Here is a 22,794-nt window from a genome sequence, read left to right on the forward strand (position 1 = left end):
TGTGGCTGTGGCTGCCCCACTCTTGGAAGGCCAATTTGGACGGTGCTTTGAGCAACCTGGAAAGCCTCCTCTCCGCGCGACTGCCTCCAACCGCAGCCGGTCCCCCCCGGCAAAGCCGGCCCTCCTCAGCCTGCCCCACAGACCCCCTCCTCTACAGCAGGCGGCCGGAAACCTGCTCCGCCCTCCAGTTGGACTACAACTCCCGGCAGGCCCCGCGGGGGCCAGCCGCCGAGCCCTGTTCTCTTCCGCGGCAGCGCCCGCCGGGAGCTGTAGTTTCGAGTCATTCTCCGACGGCGGAAGCCCGGAGTGATAGCTTCCCGGCCGGCTGTGTCGTGTCGCTCGCCCGGCGGGGCAGAATCGAACGTCTTGCAAGACAGCGATGGCTTTTTCTCCATAATTTTAATATGGAGACCACAGGGACAGGTGAACTAGCAAAGATACAATCAAAATTTATCTCTGCATGGCACAACATGAAATACAGTTATGTGTTGAAAACAAAAACTTAGATAGAAACATTCTGGTCTTTCTGCTGGGAAAATGTTACCGCCTCAAAATTGATGAATTTGGTGAACTCTTTACCCATGGGTCTAATTTTGATAATACAGAGATTTCAGGAAATACTGAGTTTTGTAAAGATTTTATTTCTAGAATGTGGCTGACTTATGGGAAGGAGTTTCTTCAGTTAAAGCGGTCTGCATTAGCAACGGATTGTGGTTGGGGTTGCGCAATGACAACTGGCCAAATGCTGCTGGCTCAAGGTCTTATGCTTTATTTTCTTGGTAGAGCCTGGGTCTGGCCAGGTGTGTTGTATGTTGACAATTCAGATTCCGAATCGTGGACAGCCCACACAGGAGAAAGCTGACAGCATCAGCTTACAGCAGAAAGAGAATTCACGATCCTGTCAAATCATTGTCAGGGAACGTTAAAGAGAAACTATGATTACAATATAATGAGAAATGAAGTTTACCATCCAAAAGTAATTTCTTGGTTTGGCAACTCTCCACTGGCAGCTTTTGGGTTACATTAGCTAACAGAATATGGAAAGAAGTGTGATTAAATTGCTGGAAATTGGTATGGGCCTGCAGTTGTTGCACACATTTTAAGAAAAGCTGTTGGAGAAGCAAGAGACTCTGAGCTACAAGGAGTAACAGTCCATGTTGCTCAGGATTGTCCAGTCTACAGTTCAGATGTTATTGACAGACAGTGTTCTTTTTTGGATTCTGGAAAAGCAAACACAAAAGCTGTATTTATATTAGTTCCTGTGAGACTCAGTGGAGAGAGAACAAACATGGACTACTTAAAGTACTCAAGTATTGTGTTGGTATTATTGATGGCAAACCTAAACAGTCATATTACTTTGCTGGATTTCAAGATGACAGTTTGATTTACGTGCATCTTCATTACTGCCAATTATTTGTAGATGTCAGCATTAAAGATTTCCGTCTTGAGTCATTCCACTGTCCTTTTCCCAGAAAGATGTAATTCAAAAAAATGCATCCAAGCTGCACAATAGGATTTTATTGTAGAACTGGCAGGACTTCAAGAAGGCTTATGAAGAAGTAACGAAGATGCTGACATCTTCATCTAAGAAGAAATATTCCTTTGTTTACTTTTGTAAAGGGTCATTCTAGAGATGGTGACTTTGCTTCCGGTCCACTCCATGAAGAAATCTATTGAGAGTACAGATGAAAAATAATCAAGAACTGGGAAATACCTAACCTACCACTCAGAGCAGTTTTGCTTGCTAGAAGTTTTGTATTCCAGAAGAGAATTCATAAAGAATCCAAAATTTAATCTTGCATGCTTTTTCTCTTATAAAACTCTGTGATCAGAGACAACTTAAAAATTATTCTTTTAGCCTAAGATCAGCTTGCATTTTTAGGCAAAAGTATGCATCTAAAGCTTATTGCACAAAGCATTCCATTTTAATAACTTAAGTAATGAAAAAAATAGTCCCAATAATTCAGACAATTAACCCTGATACCTTTACAACTCTGTGGTTCTCCCTCAGGAACACTGAATCTTTTTTTATAACTTTAACTGTGGAACTAGCTGCCTAGTAAAGGGTACGTACATTCCCATTAGAATGGCTATTTTTTACATTAAAAATATAGTAAGCCATTAAACCCTTAAAATGTAATCATTAACATTTAGCACACTGTGCCTGATGCATTAAAAACATTATGTGCAGCTGATTTCTCTTGACTCACTTAGGGAAATACCAAATGGCTTCAATGTACCTTTGCTTTATTTTTTAATTTTAGGTAATACTGCTGTATTTTACTAATTTGCTTCAGTGAGTTCTCCCATTTGTACATGTTTATAATTTAAAAATTATAAAATAAAATCTCACACAGTCTTTTAGAGATCTAAATCTACCTAATTATTCATTCTGAATTTCAAGAAGTTTAAATGTCAGAGTTTGTGAAGTAAACTCACTATCATTTAAATATATTTTGTTAAGTACTTACTGTACAATATGACGTACAGCCTAATTCATATTCATTCTTTGTAGGACCACACATTAACACTTGATATTTAATGATTATACAATCCCAAGATATAATTTTAGAAGAATCTCCTGTTCCTTGACCATAAGAAAGTGCTTACATAAATATATACAATGTTGTCCTTTGAATTCTCTAACAAATATGTACTTAACTTCTCCCTACTGACAAACATTTGACAGTATTTTGTAGCTTATTGGAATATTCAGTATTGTTTCTTCATAAAGTTTCCCAGTTTAAATTGGACATATGTGGACATTTTTGAAATTCGAATGGCTCATATCTAGATTTTTTTTCTTTGGTTCATAAGCAATGTCAGGTGGCCTATGTTTTAGTCCACATTATAAAGGGGGAAATTATAAAAAACTTAAATTTGGAGGAAGGAAAGCATTCTTCCCAATTAGCACAGTATTTTCACATCATAGTCATTAATACTAAATTTAGTGTTCCACATGTTAGAGACTTTGCATTTTTTAGTGGGTCAGCTATCCTTTTTTAATGAGAAAATTCTCTGGCGAGTGTGTGTACAACTGTAAATGAAGTCTCTTTGCCTTCTCTGGCACAGGGAAAGATTTTTACATTTGGGTTCTCTGTTTCCCAAGAGCTGTGGGAACAGATCCTTTATCATATTTTCTTTAGCTAGTGCATCCAGGTGTAGTTCTGTGAACACTGAGAGGGTTGGGGATGATTTGTTACCCAATCAAATCTTAAAGAAATTGATCCTAAATTTTTTTCTAGAATTTTGCAGAAAGTACTTCCTTTATTATACTGCTTTTTCTGCTCAGCAGCCCAACTGAAGCTGGAAAATTGCAGAAGTTGTAGCAGGAAATGTCATTTCTATGGAAACTTCTAAACTCTGTTGAGGATGGTGGGATAAAGTTTGGAGAATAATCAATATTTTATTCTGAGCTTTGTTCTAAGTGACGCAGCATAAATTAAACTCCTGATTGGACAATTGCTCCTAAGGAGAGATGTTAATTCTAAATAGAGGTGGAAACTTCTGAAATGGACTCATTCAAAGGGTGGATTGGAGTATCTGGGGTTGAATCCTCACAGAGGAAGAGGGAATGGAATAAATAGAAACTGTATTGGGAATACGTACTATAAAACGCTAGCTGACTGGAGGAAAAAGGAGCAGTATCACCTCTGGCTGGGTTTTTAAAGTTGGTGGTGTATAAGAACTGTTTATTTTCACTGTTAGATTGAGTGTCGAAACAAGACAGGATTGTGGTTTTTATATCACTCCAGCTAGCTCATTTTTAATACCTTATCCTCACTTCTTCCTTTTTATCACTTGTCTCCTATTTATATATTGTTTCCTAATCCTGAGGTGTGTCATTCCTGGGAAGGCTTTTAATTTTTTTCCCAGACATGCCTATCCTCACAACTGGAAACCGTTATGATCAATGACCAACAGATGGTTTTCTTGACATCCCTATTTACTTCTAAACTGCAACCTAATTTTCTTTTATTTATCTGTATCCCAAATCTATGTGGTTTACCAGTGCTGTCCTCTTCCCTTCCTTTCCCCTAAACTCTGTGGAAATGTTTTGTTTCAGAAGCGGGCTAACTCTACTCCTCTGCTGAAAACCAGGCAGATCCTTTGGCAAAGGGAACAGGAACAGGAAGGGTATGGAGTAATCTTCCTCCTCAGCTTGTGATTTAGGAACAACCTAATACATTTCAATTGTCACAGTAATAGACACTAATGAAATTATACTCTGTTGTGGGGTTTTTTTTTAACCTTTCCTACAATTATTTGCAATTTGTAACTATTTACAAATATATTTTGGCCTGCAGCAATTCATTTCACAACTTAAGAGTAATGCACGATGTGAAAACATACTTCAAAGCTGTAGCACGTTCAAAGCCATTGATTTCACTTGCTTCTTATTGTGAGAAGCTGCGTGACGTCTCTGTCTCTGCACTGTTTACACACCTTTGCCCTAGCCATTCACCTTATTTCTTTTCTATGCAAAACCCCATCTTCTTTTTGTCCTAGAGAGCTGTAGGGGTGCAGAGATCATTCTGTATTGAAAACTGAAAGAAGAAGTGCTCTCAGCCATGACAACTAGATTGTCCAAAACTCCTTATTCTGCTGGTTAGCAGAGACAGCTTCCCAGTGTGTTTTGTGGAAATCGTTTTGAGGTATATAGTGGTTTTCCTGCCCAAACGCTTACACCAGGAGATTGGGTTCCACTCAGTATGTCAGGTGTCTCTAGATGTGTTCACAGCACTAAAATCCATTTGCAAATCTAGCTCTTTCTGCCTCAGTGAAAATCTACTGAGACAACATGCTCGAGAGGACTAATCATACACATGCTTTGCAACACATATTCTTAAGATAAAAAATCTGTTATACGGTAATATGCCACGACGGACACTGACTATAATTGTTTTTAATAGAAAAGCATATGTTTTGTTTATTTTTTCTGTCTCAGGCGCATGCTTCCTCTAAGAATTAGAAATTAAAATGTAATCTGTGCTTAGCTGAATGGGCTCCCTAACCAGAAAGCAGATGCTAGGCACTCAGAGGAGCTGGAGTACACGGAGTGGCAAACCAGTTTTATGATGCTGTAATTGTGCTGCTTTGGTAGTCATGTAAAAGACAAATGGTGTGGGATGAAAGACTCAGTGTTTTCAAGTGTATTAAAAAAGAAGAGATAAAATCCTCAATTTCTCATAAACTAAGGCAAAAAGAAAATTCAGTCCTCTGTGGCAGATGCTAAGCACCAGCCAGTACTAATCTTTCATGCCTATGGTTTTCCCGTCTTGGCCAATATGCACAATTTCTAATGCCTAACAGGAGCCCATGTGTTTATAACCTGAATCTACTGTATGTCAGCATATTTTTTACATATCAGGCAGAGAATCCTTTTTAGTCTCACAACTGATATACATTTTAAACTACCTGACTTGCCTGTAGCAATCGACTGAGACATTCATCCAATTAGATATGACAAATTGTAGTGAGGCCAGGCTCTATTAAGGCTGGCTTTATTACTCTCTGCTTCAATTATTTTGCTGATTTTGTATAATTGCAGTGTTCTAACTATACTGGGTCCTGATTTGCATCAACCATTCTGCTTGGTTTCTCTGGACCAGTAGGTGTGGCCCATCTGCAAAAGTATATGTCACAATATTCCCATCTAAGGAATGTTGCCAGTAGAGATACTTGAACATAGGGATAGTGGAAAGAATTTAATGAAGTGCCGTAGACCTGGCTGAAACAGTTTCAATTGCTGTAAATTATTATTTTAAAAAAATTCTATGTAGCCAACTAAACTGCATCTTTCTGATTGCATATGCTTACCAAGGCTCTAGTAAAGCGTAAGTCTTTCTGAAAACAGAAAATTATGTAGAAGTAGCCTGCAATCCTAAATTAGGGCAACTGATCATGAACTCTCAAGTATTAAGCTATTCTTTGCTGTTGAAAAGTCCCTGTGTATGCAAAACAAATCCATCTAATTTGGTCCTTTCTGTATCAAAACCATAGTAACTGCCATTCAAGGGCTATTCTGCATGTCATAAAGTAGATGTCACAGTGTGTCATTTTCAGGGGCAGTAGCTCACATCTCATGCTTTTTGTCCTTTACCTTTATTTCACATTGGTAGGGAGAAATACAAAGAAGGATGTTCAGCCCAGGAATTGTTCTGTCACTGTTCCCTGGCCTTGCTGCACAGACCTGAAGTCAAATGGGTCAACCTACTTTACTCATCTCTTGTTGTGTGGTCAGAGTTGAGAAAGAGCATTGCACCTGCTCCACTTGTGCAGAAAACAAGGCATTTATGGTGCTGGTTTGTTTCTCTACCATACCATCTCTAGGAAGCATTCCTTGTTTTAAATATTTCTGTCTCCCTATCTCACTGGAATGTCACAACCACCTCCCAAATGTCAGTCTTTCTTTATATTTACAGGGGAATACTGAGTTTCCAGAATTCATCTTTTGCATGTAACCCATAATTGCAGAGGCCATTTCCTTACCAAGAAAGGAAATAACTGCCCTTGCTGAAGATGTCAACCTCAGTCCGCAGCACCAGAAGAGCAGTTCTATTTGAAAAGTGTTGAAGAACATACCATAAGCTGGTTCATTCATATATAGCAAAAGAAGAATTTGGCACTACTTTCATTAAATAGCAACAGTTCAAAAGCAAACACTGCAGAGAGGCGTAAAAATGTGAATTGTGAGGCTGTAGCAAAAAATTATGAGAAAAAGCATGATTTAGATCACTGAAGACTGAAACAGTAAATGAACCTAAATGTTTCACTGTTTCCCACTCACTGGATAAATATTTAAGTTTAAAGTCAGGTGAAACTTAAGGGTGAAAAATAGCAAACTATGAAAGGCTTTTGACAATGTAAAATACATCCTCTCCCAAGCTAGCTGATCATAAAGAATGCTGCCTTTTAACATGCCTGGACGAGCTTTAAAAATGATTCAATAGATTGTAGAATTCAGCACATTTTCTTCCCAATTATTTTTGAAGAGATTCTGAAAAATGTTTTCTAAGGGAGGAATGGCAGACTGTCTATTTTATTTTAGTTTTATGGGACTTTTATTTTTATCCTGTCATGAGAAGCAAATGGCAGTGCTATGATTAGGATAAGCCATGTAAGAGGGCTCAGTCTGCACAATTTATAGTACAGCTTGCTTTAATCTGTCAGGGAACTTGTGTTATATTGCCTCTCAATAGAGGATAAAGCTCTGGGTATATATGTTAATAAATTCTATCCAGACAGTCTTAAAAGATGCCAACAGTTGCTGGAAGTACTTGGAGCAGAAACTGTCTGCAATTTTCAATTCTTGGAGGATTCTTCTGGACAGTATGGATTTCTTTAACAGAAAACAGACAAACAAAGAAAGCCCCCAGCATCCCTGCTGTCAAAAAAATCTTTGGCCACCCCATTAAAACAGTAGTTACCATTATATTTTTTAGTAATTAGGTTTCTAAAATTTACCAGCCTGATAACAAGACAGTGGTTATTATTATCAGTGGTTTCAACAACGTTTTGTATTTTTTGTTTAGTTTTGGGTTTTTTTTATTTTTTTGCTATGAACTTAAATCTAACAGGAGGTTGTTTTTTCCTAGTTTCTGCCTGTGGACACCCAGAGCTATTCCCCGAGGATAGTCTGAGGCCTAGAGATCAAAAGCCACTTTTGCAGACTCCTTTGGGCTCCTGCAGTTATTTTGGAGGAAATAAGAGGCTGTAGCTATCAGCAACTGAAGAGGGAATGCAAAAGTGAGTATTGGTCTTTCCATTCAAGAGATGGTTTCACTGCTGGAACCAAGACTTCATATTTTGATACTCCTTTTCTACATGGAGAGAATTGTTTTTTATAAAAAGTTTATGTAGCATTGCATTAATTTTAGTTTTGTGGCATGATATGCTATTTACAGCAGTTAGAACCAGGGTGCAATAGTCAGATATGTCTAATCAGATGCTCTTCCACATGGTAAATAGTAATATGCTGAAAAAAACCTGAAGGTGTGATAAAACACAATGCCATCAAAAACATAACGCAGGTTAGTTTACCTATGCACACTGCATATTTGTTAAATCTGAAAATCTGCATTGAGATAGGGTATCTCTACCAGTTTATTTATGTCTTTATTGGATTACCACTGCCATCTGGTTTCAGCTCTTACAATTTATGATGGATGGATTTTCTTCACAGAGGTGAACGTGATAGGAAAATTAGACGTAATATTTGCACTGATACATTCTGACTTTGTATTATACAACAAGCTTTCAAAGCTGAATAATAGGATTCTTGAAATATCATAGAAAATAATTGAGGGTTCTTAAAAAAAAGACTTTCCACATTATTCTCCTAGACTGTTTTTGCAGTGGGAGTTGCAAGAAAAGAAGTCACAAGTGTGAGCCTTGAGTGTCAGTCTAATCTCAAAGGAGAAGAAACAGCCTCCTCTATATAAGATTAAGAAAATTAGATGTATGGTCTTTTCCATCAGTTTCAAATGTTTTTCCAGAAAAGGCAAAGTAATTGCTTGAAGTAGTGGAATAGGAAGAAAAATCCCACACATGGTATTATGGTGGCTGTCTAATCAAAATTCACATTTAAACACCTGTAAGGATCAATGGTGCTTCATTGTAAGCACAGTGAAAGCAGTAATAAGAAAAAACAGAAGTGAAATTGTAATCTCACATTCACTAGAAGATCAAAGTTGCAAACTTGGCATAGCAAATGCTCAAATCGCTTATGTTAGATCATCTAAGGGTCCAAAGAAAACAGAAAAATTATACCCCAAAAAGACTGAAAACCACTGTTTTTTTTTTCCTAAAAGCACAGGCTTAGCTTTCAGGCCTATGCAAAATTTCCATTGATTAAGTATTTTTCATATCGTAGATGGATTTTTTAGAATATTTTCCTGATCTGTGGGATTATGGCCTTTCACTGTGACAAGGGGACTAATACATTATCTGTCTTCTGCATTCATAGTCTATGCTGATGTCTTGGTTTTAAGCAACTTCCTTTATTCCTTGCTTTCAGTTTTCAGGTTTGTTTGGTTGTTTTTTTGGTGCTTTTTTAATATAGAAAAGCCTGTGGATGCTTTTACATCTTACTAATAGCAGTGTCAAATATGTCCAAATGTTTCCAGGAGACACGAACATGCTTTTCACCCTTCTGAACTTCTCCAGAGCAGGATTGGAACTGCCTATAAGCATGAGATACATGATATTTCACTAATGTAAAGGTGTGTTACCTATATCCCACTGTTTGGCTGTGCAGCAAGACACATGGGCAAAGACTAGAGAAGGTTTGTTTGCTGCTCAATGTTGGTTTCCCCAAAAATGATCAGTCCTGAGTGTCTAGAGTTCAAAATGGCTTTTTGACCTTAATATGTTTTGCAGACACTTCTTAAACACAGTGTAGTTTAAAACCTCTTTTTTCTTTATATCATCGTTGCAAACTCTGAGCAAAACAAACACAAGGTTTCATTTGGAGTCATGCAACTTCCTTCTCTTTTCTTTTTTTTCCCCCTCCAGAATTATGAATAGGTAGTGTAAGTATAGAAGTGTAAGTATAAGTAGAAATCCTATTTAAGCTTTTAAATAAATGTTACTAAATCTTTTCTTTGTTTCCTTTCCTAAGAAGGAAAAAAGTAAGATAAAGCATGAAAGCCTATCAAAGGAAAATGCTAAAGCTGTTATTTGTATGAAAAGGTCTTGTGATAGCATTAGATCACCACTTGTTTAACAGTGGTTAGACTAATCCTATAAAATACCTGATTGCTAAGACTTTTTTACCAACCCATCAATCAAGATGTATGTCAGCAAAATTAGAAGATAGATAACACTTGCAAGTTAGCATATGTGTGTGGCTATAGCCAGTCATTTATAAGTACGTAACACGCTGTACTGTGAGGAGATGACCTCTTTTATTAGAACCCTTTTTTTTTCCCTGTACAAAAAGCACACAAAGTTGTGAACCAAGACAGGTGATTTAAAACCAGATAAATTCTTTCTTGAGTTAGGCTTTAGCTCTAGGTCAGCTAGCTTCTGGGTTACTCAACATGGTATAAAATGGTTAATTTTAAATCTATCGAGCTGGGGAAAAAAAAAACCCAAACAAACAGCACCACAAATACATTGCTTTCGGTTTGCTGTTGTCGTCTGAAATCCACATCATCCAAACCATCTGTTCCAAAAAACTGCAGACTTACCTCACAACTAAAATTCTACAATTTCATCCCAATTTATTGCCGAGATATTGCCTTTTCAGTGTTTGACCTATAAAGCTGGATGTCAAGCACTCAATTATTTTTTCACATCAGAAAGTTCTCCCAAGAACTGATTGAATTCTTCTGGAATGAGTTTTTGCTGAGACACACCAAACTCTATTATAAGGCATTCCAGATTGTACAGCCCTAACACTATTACATGTTCCCTCTCTCAGCAGTGCATCTGGTTGTAAAACAGGTTATCCTCCAAAACTGTGACCTTACAAAGAGACAGTCCAGTATTAAAAGTAATCTCAGTATTTTATTTTAATGTTTCCAGGAAGCTTTCAGACTGTTTTAATAAAAAGTTGTCTTAACATTTTAATAGAGAATAGCTTCATGCAGAATTGTTTTTTTATGACAGGCTATGGAAGTACTAAAGGCATACTTACTAGCTGTAGTAAGAACTTGTGATTCACTGTAAAAAGTTATAGCTTTTACAGTAATTTCTGCAAAACCCAGCTGGTATTATCACTACTGTATCATATCAGAGTCTGCAAAGTGTAACTAAAATGTTAGGAAATAGGAGATGCAGACCAAAAACCCATGAAACTCATTTACTGTCAGTATCCATATCACTTTTATAGCTTGACACATATCTCTGCTAATGAGCAAGCAAAAAGTTTTACAGACTTCCGTCATTAAAATGCAGAACCTCATTCTCATTTGCAGAAAGCCTGAGGTACACTTTTGCCCTTAACAGTTCTTAAGGCACTTTCAGCTGATCATGTAAAACATAAATGAGAGAAAAGACCAAGAAAGAAGGCAAAATGAATCTTCAAATAATGCAATAGCTGTTTCAGCAGAGGGACAGGTTTAAAATTGATAAAGGAAGCAATATACTCAATTCCCAGAGGCATCTGCCTGCATGGAAGCAGTTCCTTTGGAGTACTGCCTTTGGCCTGCTCCCCCTGCTGCTGACTTTTCACACATCCTAAAAGAATTCAAATTATACCTTGTGGCATTTTCAGCCAGACTGTAAAAGCAATTAAAATATAATATACAGAAGGAATATAAACCCTCTTGATTCAGATCTTAACTATATCTGCAATTAGAAGTTACAAAAACACTTTCCCTGAAGGTAAGTTATCCAATAATTGCCTCACTGCGATTGTCAATGACTTCTCCCTTTTCTATCAAAAGTCTCAACAGCGTGGGTTTTTTGGTTTTTCAAAAACTTGTCAGAGAGAAAAAAAAACCACCTGAGAAATTTTTTTTCACTGGATAACCAACAAAAATTTCAATTACATGCTAATTCTTTTTAATTCCATGGAAAAAAAAAACCAAACAAAAAACACCCAAACCAAACCAAAAAACCACAAACAAACAAAACCAAACAAACATACAAACCCCACAAACCCTGAAGCTTCACCTGGGCCAATACAGACAATGAATTTTGTTGAGGCAACAGATAGAGAAAGTTAGGTTTTGTGGGGACGACTCCAGATGGTACCAGAAGAGCTTTTAATCCAAAATTTCTTCTAGAGTAGTGACCAGAGCTGACTTTTTGCCAGTTCTGTGGCTATATCAAAATATTCTTTCATGTTACATGAAAAACTAACCCAATATGGTATTCATTGTACCATAAGTTTCAACATTTGTGACCAAATTCATCACATCTGGGGCTGACAACTCATGGAGTGTTTCCTTGCTCATTGTTACTGTAATCCCAGCAACAGTATTTTCTTAGAGGTAGTTTAGGAAGTAACTGGTTTGCCCTCAAGTTTTCCTTCCCTTCTCATGCTCTTTTTTCAGACACTGTGAAGATGAATTCTTAAAAAAAAAATATGAAAAATAATCCTGAATTCTTATTTTGAGTTTGAAATATTTGATGTAGCTTTTTTCAGTACAGACTCGTTGTATCTCAAACACATTACTTGGCAGCATTTCCTTTTTGCAAACGAAACAAGGTCCTTCTCAGGTCAGGTTACATTTTTACTACTGAGTATCATATTTGATTTCATCTTTTTGTGTTGAACTTCGTGAAATTTTAGGTAATACTAGTAATAAGCGAGCAATAGAAGTTTTTGCATATTTGAAGTATCATGTAGAAGTGTAAGGCAAAGTATTGGAGATATTGCTGGGGCCCCTTGGTCACCTCTGTACCCGCACTTTTGTCTTGTGGCACACATGCCATCCCCCCACAGCATTCACTAAAAATTTGTCTAATGAAGTTTGTTTTGCATGATTGTTATTTTGGCTTCACTCTTAGGCACATTGCACTGTGTATGTGCTGCAACAATATTCTTGTGAAGTGTAGTTTGCAGTGTTTTTAAAGGCCTGATATACTTCTTGTGGAGCTTACCCTATTTTTTCGTCATTCTGCAGCAGTGGTCATGGAACCTACTTATGCTGGAGAATCTTTCTTCAAAAATTATGGTGGTTCTCACATCTGAAATTAGAATGGTTTAGTAAACCAGTTGGGATAAGCCTAGGTATGATTTTATACTTGATTCAGTACACTGGATTCCAATATACAGTGATCATTTTAAGTCTGTTTACTGGAACCAGAAGAAGATGAGATTCTAAATAACATTCTTGGTTGTGGTCTGCCACCGATCATAGGTCAAAGGGATGTTTTTGCTTGTTCCAACATTCAGGTGATTATAAGCAGCCTCCTACACTCCTGTCAGCCCTTCAGATCCTGTACCATGGTGCATTCAGAATATGAGTATTTTGAAGAGATGCACTTAAATAATGTACTATTTTTCCTTCTACCACTCTTTCTCCGATTTCTACTGTAATTTGCTTAATTATTTATCAAATCCTCACAGACTTTAAAGAATTTGTGGTTTTGGTGATGTTGCAATACTCTGGGGAAATAAGTTCTATGACAGCATGAGCAGTAATCTTTGCTTTACACAAAGAAAACAAAGAATGTAAATGGATTTTTAGCAGCACTGCAGTAATGTATTACCAATGACCTGGGAAAATTACAGGTGTAATGTAGTATGTATGATCTGAGATGAGTTAGGAAACATTAATTACAGGCATTGATGCAGTAAATTAGTTTATACACTTTGCTAGTTTTGTACAAAGAGTAATTGTTCTCTGTGTGTATTGCAAAGATACAAGTTTGAAATGTACTTGATATTTCTTGGCAATATGAATCATCTGTTTGGGGAAAAACACTTCAATATATGCAGTATTTATTCTCTAATGATAGGAGTCCAGAGGGACCTTGACATGCTTGAGAGGTGGGCAAATGCCAACCTCATGAAGTTCAGCAAAGCAAAGTGCAACAAAGCTGTGCCTGGGTCACGGCAATCCCAGGCACAGCTACAGGTTGGGCAGAGAAGTGATTCAGAGCAGCCCTGCAGAGAAGGACTTGGGGGTGTTCGTTCATGAGAAACTGAACATGAGCCGGCAGTGTGCACTTGCAGCCCAGAAAGCCAACTGTATCCTGAGCTGCATCAAAAGGAGAGTGACCAGCAGGTCGAAGGAGGTGATCCTGCCCCTCTACTCTGCTCTTGTGAGACCCCATTTGCAGTACTGTGTGCAGTTCTGGTATCCCCAGCATAAGAAGGACATGGAGCTGTTGGAGCAAGTCCAGAGGAGGGCCGCAAGGATTATAAGGGGCCTCAAACACCTCGTGTATGAAGACAGGCTGAGAAAGTTGGAGCTGTTCAGCCTGGAGAAGAGAAGGCTGCATGGAGACCTCATAGCAGCCTTCCAGTATCTGAAGGGGGCCTACAAGGATACTGGAGGGGGACTCTTTGTCAGGGACTGTAGCAATAGGACAAGGGGTAATGGGCTCAAACTTCAACAGGGGAAGTTCAAATTAGATGTAAGGAAGTTCTTCGCTATGAGGATGGTGAGGCACTGGAACAGGTTGCCCAAAGAAGCAGCAAATGCTCCATCCCTTGCAATGTTCAAGGCCAGGTTGGACAAAGCCTCGGGCAACAAGGTCTAGTGTGAGGCATCCCTGCCCATGGAAGGAGAGTTAGAACTAGATGATCTTAAGGTCCTTTCCAACCCTAACTGTTCTATGATTCTATGATTCTTCTATTTATTCTGGTCTTGTTTTTATTTTTTGTTTGTGATCTTAAGATCACTAACAGCACACAGATGCAAATATATTAATGAGATGTACCCATTCTATCTATTAGCACCCTCCACGTGACCTGTATTACCACATATATGATGGAGAGAGCCTAAAGGCCCTATTTATCATTGGCATTGTCACTGCTTTCATCCTAAGCATTTGGAATTATTTTAAATCTCTTCTTTCTTCTGTTCAACCTTATTACAAATAAACATTTAAGCACACCTCCAGTGCTTTCCTCAGTGTTGCTCGCTTTAGTTGGAAATTATGTGATTAATTTTTATACACACTTTTCCTCCATTCAGATAACAAGCAGGGTGCTATAATTCTTAACTCATAAGTTTAAGACAAAAACTTTAACTTGTGATGTGTTACATAATAATTATGAAAGCATCAAAGAAATTATGGCCTGTATTTCAGTAAATAAATAAAACAAAATAAAATAAAATATAGTAGAATTGCATGAGATTTATACATTGGTATTTGTTTATAAAATTTAGGGAAATTCCATCCAAATACTTATTTTTTGTATTTATTTCCGTATGTGGGTTGAGGAGGAGAAGAATGAAATGTACCAGCTTGACAAAACTTATGAGATTAAAAATCAAGTTTTTTTTACTGTGTGATTGCTGTGATAAAATGGTAATTATAAAATTAGATACTAAAAATAATCTCTGGGGACTTATAATTTGCTAATGAGAGAAACTTTAAACTCATTATGGTCTTTAGATTATTCAACACTTTCCTATCATTATTTCACTCTGTGGGTCCTACGCTAGCTTTGTACGATCCTGAATTACTTCTCTTGGTTCTTTATTTTTCTTAACTGCTGGATTTCCATCTTATCTTTGGCTTTATACATGCCAACATATATTCAAATTACTTGTGTTTTACCTAATTCTTACAATTAGTGCAATTGAAATGTCCTCATGACAGGTATGAAAGCAGGGTGTCAATATCTGTGTGAAATACAACTTAAATAAGAAGTGAGCAGAAAATGAACAGGCATACTCATTTCATTAGAGGCTTGATGAGAACCTCTCTGTTAGGTGAAGACTGAACAAGCCTTAAGACTCTTGCATGACATAGAACATCCCTTTGGGATTGGAATTTTCTGTCTCTAAATTAATCCAATGGTACTTTCTCCTTCTCCCCACCCTTTTCATCCTACATCTCATTAGATATGCTGTAGTCTAACTTGTGAATATCCCTGCTTAGTCTTTGGCCTTTTAACATTGACTATGACAGACAAATTATCATGCATTAATTCCAGTGTAATTTGCCATCATTGTAATATAGTCCACCACATATTTTAAAATTCCTTCAATAGATGCATGAACTCATTATCCATCTTGCTTTTCAGTTAGAGCATATGAGGCTTGGCTATTGGTCTATTAATCATGAGAACCCAAAAGTCTGTCTTGATTTAAGAAACCTGAACTCTCCATTAAACTAATTTCTGTCAGTTATAACATTAATGATATGATTAACACATGAAAATTACGCTAAAGTTAACATTAAAGGTCCTGATTTGAACTTGGAAATGATAGAAAATGTATATGTAAGATTTTTTTCTTGGCTCTTGTCTCATGGAAATTTTTCTGAGTATTACAAATATTTTGCTACTGGACATCAGGGAAGAAGAGGAAGACACTTCAAGTCTGACTGATCAACAGAATGGCATTTTTGTAATAGGCGGTTTATTACTAAGATGTCTATGTGTAGTTTGAGGTACACTTTAAAAGGCTGTTTTTAATATTACATAAACTAAACATTAATTTCTCTCTTAAAGTAAAATAATAATAAAAAGAAATAAAATCTGGGCAAATATGCACAGTACATTCACATATGCACAGCATAATATTCCAAAATGTTTCTGTGGAAATCTTAACTGAAGCCATAGTGTATATTTATTGCATATGCTTAACATAAATGAGTATGCTGATGTTACAGTAGAGTACAAAAGCATGGAGGGCGGGAAATACATCACCTACTATTGCGTATAATATGGTGCTATCTTACAGCTTTGATTTCTTGACTTTTCTACATTCTTGTATCCTGAATCCAATTTTTGCAATAACGTAGACAATTTAAATGTTTGTGCTCAGTCAGTAAACTTCTCTGGGAAAAGGTAGGAAAATAAATATGGAGAAAGCATTCAAAAAGAGAAGCGTGAACAGAATTTAACCATTGAAACTGTATAAGTGTTAAAGAAACATCTGTTGGACATGGGTTCCTAAATGCCTTTAAGAATCTAATGATGATGGAGTAATTCATAGTGAATCCAAATACAGAGCCCTAGTACATCACAGGTAGAACTGAGGTCCTTTTGAAGTCAATGGTAAAATAACACTGTCTTGGAGCCAGGATTGAAAAACTAATTTTTGCTTCAAGGCAAATTCTAAGAGGAGATTTTATTATTCTGTTGTTAAAGCTGATAAAAGTTTTGCTACTGACTTTAAAACAAACAAACAAACAAACAAACAAACAACCCCCCCAAAAACCAACAAAACCCAAAATAAAACAACCAAAAAAAGTGCTATTTATCCCAATAAATTGCAATAAACCAATGCTGCTATTATTTTACCTGTAAATGGAATTTACATACTGTATTACAGTATTGCATTTGGCACAATACAGTATGCACGTGTACATAAGCAGATTTTGAGAGCTAGTCTGCTGGGTAAGTAACCTTTTAGGCGGAACAGTTGAATTTCATTGGCTAAAATGCTATTAGTCAATGCTCAGTTTATTGATGATTATGAATTCAGGGAATGTAGGTAGGAATTTTATGGTAGGAATTCTTGACGAAAAATGTGGCTGGTGCCAGAAAAGGAAATAAAATCAGCAGTTTGAATAGTAGAGTGATTTCTAGTGGTTATTTTAATTTATATCCCCATGGGTACCCATAGTTGTAGATTCCTTTCATTCTTAGAGAAGCCAATATGTTGGCAAATATTGTGCCAGAGTTATTTGTGGAGTTGATGTGAGCCTAATTAGAAGATATATTGTTTACCTATACTAGTTTTCATTACATGGAGTTACAAGTCATGATATTTCAGAGCCTTTTCTTATATTGCAATTTGAGGCACACAACTTGCTATGTTTTCTTTTAAGTGGTTATACTCCTTTTCCTCCAGGCTAAGAGAGAAATTAGTTATCTCTATTGCTTATACTGTTAGTCCGTGCTCAAACAAGCACTTCCCTTTACTGTTAAAATATTCAAGTAGATAATTGTTTGTACCTATATATAGGCTGCAATAGAGTGGACTTAAAAGACTGCAGTGGATATGCTTAAGGACTCTATAGTACCCAGAACCAGTTCCTGTTTTCAACAGATTTTAGTTCCTATTAAATCCCTAGAAAACAGCTCATCTCCCAGCAGCTGTCAATGCAATATTTGCAGCCAGATTTTTAGAAAAGCCCAGTATTCAGTGTAATCAGTATCTTACTAATGTAGTTGCTTTGCAGCCTGAATGTGGTAATACTTAACAGTAATTTTATTTGCTGATGGCAATAGGATAGTTGCAAGGATATTCATTCTATAGGGAGCTCACATTTAAGACAGAGAACATTACAGTGATATAATCTGCCTCTTAAGGGGAATAATACTGCCAGTAACTCCATCTCATCCTTTAGGTTGTTAGGAAACTTTACATTGACGTAACATCATGAAAATCAATGATTTTGAAATAAAGATGTGGAACCTGAAATTCTAGTGAGAAATCAAACCTCAACCGCTGTTTGAGCAGGTTGGGTCTATAGTTCCTTTATAGAAGCTCTTTATTTGCTAAGGACAATTTGGTATCCATGTATTAATCTCTCATATTTTCCTCTGAGAACTTCTCAGAGATGGACTCATAGTCCCAAAAGTACATGGCATACACTTGATAACGTTGGTCAGATAGTTTTCCTGCAGTATAAAAATTTACATTCTTTTTTCTGCAAGGTGTATGAAATTTACCACCATGAGGAATTGTTCATAAAGTAATGAGGAATTTGAGCCCATGTTAAGCAATGGGCAGTTACTAACATTTGCATAATAGGTGTCTCTTCAGAACATTACTGTTATAGTCTCTCCTTGACCTCACAGCTATACCAACATCAGTGTCGTCTTTGTTTCTTTGTGAGACAGGGAAGCTAGTTGTAATAGCTGCAATTTCCTTCTTGACAGCTGAACAATTCTCCCTGCTTGGTGTCTCACCTGCCATCTTTTGGTAGGTAGAAGAGAAAATTCTTCCCTAGTTAGAAGGCCTGCATTTGATTTGTTATTCCTCTCTAAAGAACATCATAACTGTTATCAATCCTATGTTATAAGATTGTAATACATAAGAATTTATTCTGGATTTAAATTACACTTATTACTGTCCATATGAATGTTGAGATGTCTAGCTGCATTGCATTGAAAGAATGTGAAAATTTTCAGGGGAGTATTTGGAAGTGAAGATTATATTTTGACGTGGTCCTTCTGAAAAGATCATTTAGTAAAGTCATCTGTCCTGGTTATACTCCTTTTTTTCCCAATTCTCCTCCCCATCCCTCTGAGAGAAGGGAGTGAGCAAGCAGCTGCGTGGTGCTTAGTTGCTGGCTGGGATTAAACCATGACACATCCTGAAGTACAAAGGCAAACATGTTCCTGAAAAAAAACTTTGGATCCTAGTGCCACCAAATGCAGAGAAGATATGTTCAAGGCTCAGACTTCTCACCTTATTCACTGAGATACCTCAAACTGTTACTTGTGAATCAAAAACTTCTGAACTGTGGTGTTAACTTGGTGTGATATTCTATAGTGAATAGAAATCTTAGAAGACATAGGTGGAATAGGTGTTAAAAAAAAGTTACTGGAACTTCAATTTCTGAGCTTTCCACTGAATAAAAATGCAGTGTGGGGGAGGCTAGCTTTATTCAATGAATTCAGTAAAAAAAATGTTCAGAAAGTTTCCTTTGTATTAAAAATAACGAAAATATTCCAGCTTGAAAGCATGCAGAAAATACAGAATTGTTACCTTGGATGCTCTGAGTCTGAAATATTCTCTTTTTTCTTTTATTCCTCTAATCCTGATGAACAAAAAAATCCACTGCTATTTTGGTAAGTTGTTCTGAAACAGTAGGCTGCAGCTCTGCTCTCATGTCAAGGATCAGTAAAAGTAATACCGCAACACAGGAGAAGCAAAATAAATTGCGTTGCTCACCTTGAATAAGTTTTTTTTTTTTTTTTCTGTACACACATGATTGCAAATTCTGGAAAATTCTATCATGAAAGTAAGACAAATAAACATTGCAGACCCAAATTCTACCTCTTTCATTAGTACTGATAAGATCATATTAGTAAAATGAGGTTTGATTGCATTTTTCATGATTTAGACATGATTTATGAGGAAATTATCATCATCTGTCATTCTGAGTGTTTCTAGAGGGCACAATAATCATGTCTGTCAACTACTATTATGCTGCCTTTTGGACGTGTGTATCGCTTAAATATTTTTCTGATACTCTGAAGATGACAGCAAAATCGTGTCCTTTTTAGGACTAACTACATAACTATAATCAAGCATTAAATATATGGAAAAACATAATTCTGTTGAGAAATTTTTCTTGAATTATAACCGTTAAGTTGTAATGTTATTGTCCTGCATAATATTACATCTACTGGAAAAACTCTCAGTAAAGTTTTTCCAGGGTTCTACATAAAAAAGGCAAAATTTGAGTATAAAAGTGCATGTTATGTTCTGTCTATAGTAAACTTTTTTTTCATCTTAAGGAAGAAGGTGGGGTTTTTTTTCATTTAAACAATTTACTTAAGAATTTCAAAAGCAATCATTGCAGTTGCGTAACAAAATCTCCTAGGGTCCTTTAAAAAAACCCAATTTGATATTACGTGTAGGAAAGACACTCTCTTTTTGAATCTCAGCATTAGTAAGAAGGTGCCAAACTCAACAGGAGTTGAAAGTGCTCAGACTCTCAATGGAGAACTTAATCTCATTCCGAATAGAGTCTTAAGTCCAACCCAAAGGCCACCGAAGTTAATTGAATGATCTGATCCCCACCGTTTTCAGTGGGAATTGAATTAGGCCCTAGAATATCTAAAATGGTATAATGGCATTTAGGTATGACACTTTCATTAATTATGTTAGGGACTGAACTGTTATAACCCTGTCTAACATGGAGCACTTGCCCTTTTTCATACTAACATAGACTTTGTAATGAAGGGATTTAGATACTTTTTCACTGCATAAACCTCAACTCTGATTGGCCTCCCAATATTGAAAAAGAAATACTAGAGCATTTGCAAACATCCCCTTTGGTTTAATGAAATATTTAAGGAAAAATCCCAAGTCTGAATCTGCTCATCAAACTGTTTTGCTTGTTTATTTGCTTATTCTGATTGAACAAAAAGGTTTGTTTGGAGACATGTCCCTTCTTACCACTGGGGTGTAGGAGTGTGTTATCATAGGGCTTTCAGCTTTATTGTCTGAGCCTAAATACTGGTTAATTATTTAACTGGACATATTTTTATGTCCTTATAGAAAATACTGGGGTTTTTTATTAATAAACAGCACCCAACAACAGTAAAAAAAATAAAAACAAAAACCACACAACATAAAAACCCAAAACTCAGAAGCTGATAGAAAGATTTCTTGGTGTTTGAAAAACATGTTGTTTTGAGGGTAAAGAGTTTTTCTGTCAGCAAATATGAACATTTCATCATAAGGATGACATTTTGTGTGTGATAAGTAGTTGTAAACTTCATTATTATTTTAGAATTTTGAATTTCATTTTCAGTTTAAACTTCATTTTCATTTTAATTTTAGAAGCAGCAACTGGTTTTGTGTCTAGTCTTCTTAGCTAAAAATATATTAACAGATGAGTTCTTAAATCACAGTTAAATTTAACACTGGTTTTGGAAATGTCAGCTTTAATTAGTGGCTAAAAAATAGTAAATACCATGTTTTTTCTAAAAAGCAGAAGTAAAAATATAATCACTTTCCTGGATGCTTACTGATTTTTTTTCCCTTCACCTTCAAACTGTTTTATTTCCAAGACTTCATGGACCCAATTATCCTGAATATGGACATAATGGAGTGTTAAGGGTAACCAAGAATAAATTAATGCTTGAAAATGTCTAGTTTCTTGAAAAATAAAACTAAAGCAATTGACACTATAATTGTAAGCTTTTATTTCAGACTGTGTAGTGTTATACCTTTTTAAGAAGCTTATGAAATAATCTTTAGTTATCTTAGGATTTTTTTATTTTATAGAAATAACTAAATGAAGGGTAAATACAGAAAAAATGGGATATAGAAGCTTGCATTTTTTGTCCTTAACAGGATCTTCAAGAATTTCCTTTCTATCCTTTAGTCCCTAGGAAGCTCAGGACCCTGAGAAACCTTCAGCTACTTAACAAAACTTTGGCCTTCCTTGTAGCTGACCTGCTATGCTTATTAAAGCCCTTGGATGGAGTTATGTCCTACAACTCTGTCGGAGCCCAGAGTCATTCTTTCTGTTAAATAAGCTTAGACTGAAGAAGAGGTTGTTTTGAGCGAGGTAGGCTGTTCTAGATACATTTTCCTAGACAGTCACCAACTGCTAACTTTGCAGATTCCAGAATCATTATCACTGTTTATATTTGAAAGTGTCTTTAATAAACATTAATAGACATCATTGAGCAATTAAACAACCTGTGTGTTAAATTACACTTGTATCCATTTTTGTACAACAGAGTGGTATCTAATTGCTTTAAAGTTTTCATGATCAAGTGACAATGGTGATAGATTTTTGCAACTCTTCAGAGAGCTTTTTGCATACATACACAGTACTCTCCATTTTCGTTGTCTGAGCTCTTAATTCACCATTCAACCAATTATATTGGACTCTTCTGAAAAAAAAAAAAAAAGGATTCCAGGTTTTGAACAAAGTTAAAGGTTAGTTCTCTTCTATACATCAGAAATAATTTTTCTGTATATAGCATTCTCACTTCACTATGTTAAAAACTAAATAAGGATAAATTCTTGGCAAAGCAACTGATGAAGCAGTTAATTAGTATTTCTACTTCAAAAAACAAAAACGTAGAATTAGTGAAGACAGTAAGAAGAGCATAAGCTAGGGCATATGAAATTCTAACTGAATTTATCAGTGCTAAGAAGGAATTTGAAGAGGAAGTAGCCAAACACTTGAAAGCCAATGTTAAGAAATTATTTCTATTTAACATGCCTACTACAGCTAGCAAGGGACATGTGAAACTGAGCTTCATGGGAGAATACAGCTACAATTAAGAGACCACTAGCAAATGTAATAAATCTGCACAGCCACAAAGTAATTTGAAGGATGCTTTCGTTTAGGTTTGTAATCTGAGCATCATCTCCATGGATAAGTGAGCACCAAGGTGATGTCCCTTTTATTTCACTGAATACTTGTGTTCAAAGGAGATAATGGGGCTGTAACTCATGATACTGAAATAAGTGATGATGGGGTCACTTTTATTTAATAACTGAATTTTAC

The 22,794-nt window shown here is 36.3% G+C and overlaps 1 pseudogene; it reads left to right on the forward strand.

The window, feature by feature from the left end:
- The first annotated feature begins 404 nt into the window (after window positions 1-404).
- On the forward strand, window positions 405-1,696 carry LOC115611615 (annotated as a pseudogene).
- The last annotated feature ends 21,098 nt before the right edge of the window (window positions 1,697-22,794 follow it).

The sequence above is a fragment of the Strigops habroptila genome, chromosome 8 (genome assembly GCF_004027225.2).
Source record: "Strigops habroptila isolate Jane chromosome 8, bStrHab1.2.pri, whole genome shotgun sequence".
Classification (NCBI taxonomy): Eukaryota; Metazoa; Chordata; class Aves; order Psittaciformes; family Psittacidae; genus Strigops; species Strigops habroptila.